Consider the following 8,223-nt stretch of genomic DNA (forward strand, 5'->3'; position numbering starts at 1 on the left):
GTCTAATTTATGTTTTGTCAAAAGATATATTGGTCCAAGCTCCTGTGCTACGTGTATAAAGCGTTTGTCTGATAATGTTTTTTATGGTCAAAAAGCTATCTGTTGAGCATGTATTATGGATTTGTCTGATAATATATTGATGGCGAAAAAGCTACTTGTAGACATAAATAAAGCATTCGTCTGAAAAAAGTATTGATGTCAAAAGAGTTACTTGTAGAGCATAGAGTAATGATTTGTTTGATAATATATTGATGATAAATATCTACATGTAGAGCATAGGGTAATGATTTTGCTGATAATGTATTGATGGTAAATATCTACATGTAGAGCATAGAGTAATGATTTGTCTGATAATGTATTGATGGTAAATATCTACATGTAGAGCATAGAGTAATGATTTGTCTGATAATGTATTGATGGTAAATATCTACATGTAGAGCATAGAGTAATGATTTGTCTGATAATATATTGATGGTAAAAATCTACATGTAGAGCATAGAGTAATGATTTGTCTGATAATGTATTGATGGTAAATATCTACATGTAGAGCATAGAGTAATGATTTGTCTGATAATATATTGATGGTAAATATCTACATGTAGAGCATAGAGTAATGATTTTGCTGATAATATATTGATGGTAAATATCTACATGTAGAGCATAGGGTAATGATTTGTCTGATAATGTATTGATGGTAAATATCTACATGTAGAGCATAGCGTAATGATTTGGCTGATAATATATTGATGGTAAATATCTACATGTAGAGCATAGAGTAATGATTTGTCTGATAATGTATTGATGGTAAATATCTACATGTAGAGCATAGAGTAATGATTTGTCTGATAATGTATTGATGGTAAATATCTACATGTAGAGCATAGAGTAATGATTTGTCTGATAATGTATTGATGGTAAATATCTACATGTAGAGCATAGAGTAATGATTTGTCTGATAATATATTGATGGTAAATATCTACATGTAGAGCATAGAGTAATGATTTGGCTGATAATGTATTGATGGTAAATATCTACATGTAGAGCATAGAGTAATGATTTGGCTGATAATATATTGATGGTAAATATCTACATGCAGAGCATAGAGTAATGATTTGGCTGATAATGTATTGATGGTAAATATCTACATGCAGAGCATAGAGTAATGATTTGTCTGATAATGTATTGATGGTAAATATCTACATGTAGAGCATAGAGTAATGATTTGTCTGATAATGTATTGATGGTAAATATCTACATGTAGAGCATAGAGTAATGATTTGTCTGATAATGTATTGATGGTAAATATCTACATGTAGAGCATAGAGTAATGATTTGTCTGATAATGTATTGATGGTAAATATCTACTTGTAGAGCATAGAGTAATGATTTGTCTGATAATGTATTGATGGTAAATATCTACATGTAGAACGTAAATATCTACATGTAGAGCATAGAGTAATGATTTGTCTGATAGTGTATTGATGGTAAAAGAGCTAGCTGTAGTGTCTATATTAAGGATTTGACTGATAATATGTTGATAGTAAAAGAGATGCCTATAGCATATGTATTAAGGATCTATTTGATAATGGTATGGTAAAATATCTTAATGTTGTTCATGTATTTAACATCTGTCTAATAATGTATTGATGGTAAAAAGAGATGTCTGAAAATGTGTTGATGGTCAAAGAGCTACCAGAAATACATGTATTAGGCGTTCTTCTGGTAATGTATTGCTGGCAAAAGGTCACTTGCTGTACATGCATCTAAGCATTTGGTTGATAATGTATGGTGGTAAGGGATCTACCTGTAGTACAGTATCCAGCATACGTTTGGTAATGTGTTGATGGTAAAAGAGCAACCTGTAGTACAGTATCCAGCATACGTCTGGTAATGTGTTGATGGTAAAAGAGCAACCTGTAGTACAGTATCCAGCATACGTCTGGTAATGTGTTGATGGTAAAAGAGCAACCTGTAGTACACGTATCCAGCATACGTCTGGTAATATGTTGATGGTAAAAGAGCAACCTGTAGTACACGTATCCGGCATACGTCTGGTAATGTGTTGATGGTAAAAGAGCAACCAGTAGTACACGTATCCAGCATACGTCTGGTAATGTGTTGATGGTAAAAGAGCAACCTGTAGTACACGCATCCAGCATACGTCTGGTAATGTGTTGATGGTAAAAGAGCAACCTGTTGTACAGTATCCAGCATACGTCTGGTAATGTGTTGATGGTAAAAGAGCAACCTGTAGTACAGTATCCAGCATACGTCTGGTAATGTGTTGATGGTAAAAGAGCAACCTGTAGTACACGTATCCAGCATACGTCTGGTAATGTGTTGATGGTAAAAGAGCAACCAGTAGTACACGTATCCACCATACGTCTGGTAATGTGTTGATGGTAAAAGAGCAACCTGTAGTACACGTATCCGGCATACGTCTGGTAATGTGTTGATGGTAAAAGAGCAACCTGTAGTACACGTATCCAGCATACGTCTGGTAATGTGTTGATGGTAAAAGAGCAACCTGTAGTACAAGTATTTAGGATTTGACTGATAAGTTAATGTTGGTAAAAAGATGTGTTAATAAACAACACATGTAGCTACTAGTATATTTAGTGCCTTACCGTTGTTGATAGAAACACTTATGAGTCGATTAGTAAGCCAGATATAATTCATATATATGGCATGTACCTACATGCACGATCGAGGGGAAGGCAATAAACCAGCATTTTACTTATGGCTTTTCACAGTTGTTGCATTTACTTCGCAAAGAAAGCCAAGCCACTGTTTGGGGTTACACCTCGGGTCACTCCTTGCTCGGGGCATGCTCTTGTTAACTCTTATTTAGGACGCAAATTATAAACCATTAACATTGTCAAACAGAGTTTGATTAGAAAATATAGTCGTTGAAAGAACTTTCTTAAATCATTTGTGCGTAACTGCGCCCATGCATCGCTTGTGAGCGCACTGAATGAATACTTGCTACAAAAATAACAGCTGCATGTGATATTCCACGAATATTCTGCAGGTTGCAAAAAGTCAAAGCATTAGGTAAGGTGTTTAATCAAACGTTTGCACGAATTTTGAAGAGAAAAAAGCAATTCTGCTGACTCGAGTGTTGTCATGTATGCTCCGCCATGAGTGGACGCACAAACATGCCTGGAAACAAAACAAAAATTATTATGTACCTGTATTTTGACGGTTCTGTGGATTATAACTGAAAACATTTTTATTGAAAGCAATCAAACATATAAATATTATATAACATATTTGACTGTATAGTATTGACTGTTGTTCCGACGAGGAGCTTGCTTGTCTTCATTTAAAAACATTGATTGATCTTATAAATTATGTAATAATCAAATACCAGGGCTTGGCCGTCAGTCAGTGTGCAAGTAAACAGAAGTTTCGGGTCATAACATCAATATTTGAATTCCAATACCGCTCCCTCCAGGAAGTGGATTTTTATATCATCTTCAAAAAAGGTAACACGAACCAAACGTCACCTAGCCGTCACCACAAGCTGCATTGATAGTTACTGTGGACTTTCCGGGAAAGTTAAGTGAATTAGGAAACATCAAATAATATATTTCACGGGTTAAAAGGTAACAGAGGCATCTGTAGTATCTTATTGTCTGTCGTGTCTCTTTTTCTGCCAGTTTCTGTAATTTCATATGTCAGTTCTCATTTCATCTCAACGTCCCTCATCTTCCCGTCTGCATGCATATCCTGTATTTAATTTGCTGCACGATGAGCGTTATTTTAACATCCGATTCTCGGGCACGCATGCGCATTTCATATATTTACATCGGATAGAAGCGAGCTGTCTCTTATATCAAGGCAATAACAACAACTTATTATCATTTATATTGTGTTTACAGTGTTTGAATCCCATACTTACCGAGGAAAATGTCACAAGATGCGTATTAATCACTTTCGTTTTTACCATTTTTCTCGATGACGCCGCACATACCCCATCAGTGACGCATCACTTTCCCCTCCCCAACCCGTTGTCATGTCAACTCGGCCCAATTACCTTTTCGGCCTGGTCCAAATCGGCCTAGTCATTTTCGGCCTACTTTGACTGGTGCCAGCGATGGCATCACAGAACTTGTGACGATGTACAAATGTATAAGTCTAATAAACTCTCTGTTCTGATCTGTTCATGAACAAGATTGTTGCTAAGCTACTTTTAGTACAGTGCTACTTTAATTGCATGGTCATAAAAGATTATGTATTGTCACGTGTCATGGACAGAATGTCACTTCATATATTAGTGCCGCAACATCTCAAAATACAAGGGCCAGGGACGCAAAAATTGCATGTTACACCTAAAAAATATTGACGAAATGAACCCCCTGCCACGCAACAACAAAAAATGAAAGAAAAATAAAAAAATTCTTAAACAGATGAAAATATATGTGTCTTAGTGCCTACTGTTCCACTGCGATAGACAGTTAAAATGAGTGGCACAGTTTTAATTAGTTTTATACGCATATATACAAAATATACGTACGCACAGGTGTGTTCTTGTTTGCATGTGACACCCTCCCCAACCCCCGTTACAAAAAAATAAAAAAATAAAAAAATAGTTAAGTTGTCCTCCGGCTTCTGCAACGTTTATGAAGAGCATATTTGCGTAGGAAATTGACGAGAAGACGATTACGAACAGTCAATTCGTTAAATTATTTTTCAAAAATGGCGGTACCTGTTGACAAGAAACAGAGACTGCAAACCATCATTAAAAAAGCCTGGACGGCATTTTAGAATGACTAAGTCCAGCCAAGCCCGGGTAAAAACCCCCGCTCTCTGGAGACAAACTGACGGTAAAAGCCCCCGCATCCAAGGGACTCAAAGTAAGTCACATTCCCTGCTATATTTGGCGCGAATACAAAATCACCGCATTCACCCGGCACCGGGGCCACTGGGAAGGTAAAAATACGGCCCATTTCCCTGGCTATCCCTGGTATACCCCCGGACCTTGGGGGCCGTGGTTACAATTGACTGGTGCAAAAGAACACGTTTGAAACAATGTCCATTATTCGATATGGAAAGGTAATAAGCCCTAAATAACACTTTAAAATTTTCTATCTAAAGCACCATTGTACCAAAGTACCGTATTAAACTACTGCCATCCATTTTGTCAGCCGAATACAACAAAATGTGTTGATGGCATTTGGTTAATGCTTTCATGCTGTATAAATGCAGAATGCCATGCAAGCAAATCCATAAATCACGCTAGTTTTTTTATAACTCACAAAACTTTTGAGGTACTTACATGAAACTTTGTAATAAGTTATTGCAAAATACAAGGTACATATGAGTAGCAAGGTCGGCAACTCTGTTTGAAATGACTGGTGAGATTTATACCCCTTATTGACTAAAATAAACCCACAGCAAGAGACCAGTGTTGGTACCTGCTTACAATATTTTTGTTAAATAATTGAAAAAAGTACACTTGATTGGTAAAAGAATCCTGTTAGGAGGCTGAGTTGGTTTTCACTTAAGATCCCTAAGATATGATTTTAATGAAAACTTATAAAAATAATAACCACTCTTAAACTTGTGGCCTCATTTAAAGGCAATTACTGTAAAAGAATGTTTTAATAAATATGGCCCTATACTATTGTAATGTGTTGACAAACCTTTTTGACTACCTGAAATGCGACAGCTTTTAAAGCTTTGAGTCTTTGGCATGGAAATATGACTTAACTGCCAGTTTTCGCAGAATGTGCTTTACTTGGACCTATAAAAAGTTATATAGTCTATGTCTCAAGGAGAGGCTCCAGGATTTGACATCAGTGGTGACGTAACCTTTATACTTTGGCTCCTCCCTCAAAACCTGGTTTGAAATGTTGGCAGGGATATTTTGTAGTATGAGCACACTGACTGCACCATAACTCTTGAACATTTTGATGTAGTCCCAATTAACTTAATTTCTAGGGGTCCTTTACAAGTAGCTGACAAATTTTGGTCATTAGGTCAAAGGTCTTGGTCACAGTAATAACTGCATTATAAAGCCTGACAGTCCAACAAACTCCAGAGTAGTTTAACATATGAATAATAAATATCATTGGTAGGTTGCCCTTGATCAATAAATGACCATTGTTGGTCATTTGGAATATAAGGCTAAATATCAAGATCATAATCAGACCTTTGATCTTAGGAAGACCAGATCTTTGGCGTTTACCCAGTGCCATTAAACCGGATTAATGTTTAAACTTTTTGTTACTGAGCTTGTTTCTGTAGTTTTTCACAAAAGTATCAACAGTACCTTGTGTAGTGAAAAATCATTTTAGCCCAATTACAGTTTTATCTAGGACCAATTAACTTAAATGGAAGGTTGACCTTGACCAAAATAGATGATCCAATTGTTATTTTGAGTCTAGGTTTACTGTTAAAGGTTACAGTCGCTCATCAGTGACATAGAGACTGATGAACTGCAATTTCAGACCCCATGTCGTTTTCAACGCATTCCCACAAGCGTGGCAAACAAATGACATCACTGAAACAGACACTGTCATTCATTTATTAAGCGCCACTTGATTTACTTCGCAAAATATATTACACAAATTGTAGTTTGTTAAAAGAATATCATCTGTAAAGGCATTTTCATAAAAAAATACGTCTCGTGCAAACAAACGCTTATTAAAATCTTAAAAGATGGCTTATGATCATAATAATAATTAAATATAAGTTCAAAAATCTTACAGCAATAGTTATGGATTTAGAAAGAATAAAAAGTTTTAAAAGCTTTCGACATATCATATCAGATAACTCATTATTATTATATAAGATACATACGTGCGTTTGTCATTTTCGGTAGACTACGTACGTTTGCCTTATGAAAATGCCAACGTGCGTTTGCCAAATTTAAATACTTCAGAAAATGCATTTGTTTGTACGAATTGCATCGCACAAACTATTCATAAAACAAATAAAAGCCATTATTGAACAACTGAAAGTCAAAACAATTGAAAAAATGTGGCAATTTATCTTAATATGTGACATTTTAACACTACCTATGTGCATTTGCATTCATGGACACAATTTGTATTGAAGTGTTCTCGGAAACTATGCAGACATGAATGGTGACCAATACACCGATCGAAAGACAAAACAATGTATTCTTTTTTGCGCTATGTCATTTGAACGAACTCTCGCGTATAACAAAATATCGATAAGAAACTTACCTTGATTGACGTGATTCCTCACTCTGTTATCACAGCTATCACTTTCAAACTTTGGAATAAATGTTAACTATCAAATGTAATGTATGAAATAAATTAACCCTAAAAGGATAAAATCAGACGAGCGTTCAGCACCCACAAGCGGTGCTCTTGTTATTATTCTGCCTTTGAAATTGATGAAACTGGTTGTTACTTGTTTCAAAAAGACTAGATTATAAAAAGGGCATGTAAAAATATAAGGTTTGCAGTAGGTCACATTCAACCTTTCATAACATGTAGGCAAACTTATGGAAAGTGATAAAATTAGTTATAATCGGTTCCGAGTGAACAATGATATATGAAAAGGATAAAGATATTAATTTAGATCATACAAGTGTTCTTTTTTAGAATTGGCGGGCACCTAGTCGAGACTGCACTAACTCGCATAAAACGCATGACGGGGCGCTCTTGGGCGCAGGTGTAAATGAACTGATTTTATCCAATGTCAAACTGCTGTTTTTCTTGTGGGAATTTGAGGTCGCTTCTATACATTTTATTATACCATTTTAAACATCGTGTGCCCTTATACCTCGCGGTCAATGAAAAGTCAGCAAAATGTAAAACAATTTATATATACAGCGAAGGGCATATTTTAATTTTTTATACATGAACATGAGCAGAATTGTTATTATATAGCGTGGTAGTTTGAAGGACATTTAATGTCCATTACGCAATATCGTGGGGATCCGTGCAAATCGTTGTTTTTGCAAATTGCCATTTGTGAATGTGCTGCATGTATTTCAGTACACATTTAAACTCCAGCAAAACGTTTGTCTTTAGTTTACACTATGGGACGTTTGAGCGACGCACAACGTCATGAAGCCATTGGTATGGTAGCCGGTAGTAGTGCAAGGAAATCTGACGGCCCAGCGGTATGTCGACGACATCCTAGAACCATGCGTGGTGCCTCTCGTACAAGATCACCATGATGTTACCATTTTCCAACAGGACTACGCACGGCCACTATCAGCCAGACTCACTACTGACTTT

The sequence above is a fragment of the Mya arenaria genome, chromosome 14 (genome assembly GCF_026914265.1).
Source record: "Mya arenaria isolate MELC-2E11 chromosome 14, ASM2691426v1".
NCBI classification, from domain to species: domain Eukaryota; kingdom Metazoa; phylum Mollusca; class Bivalvia; order Myida; family Myidae; genus Mya; species Mya arenaria.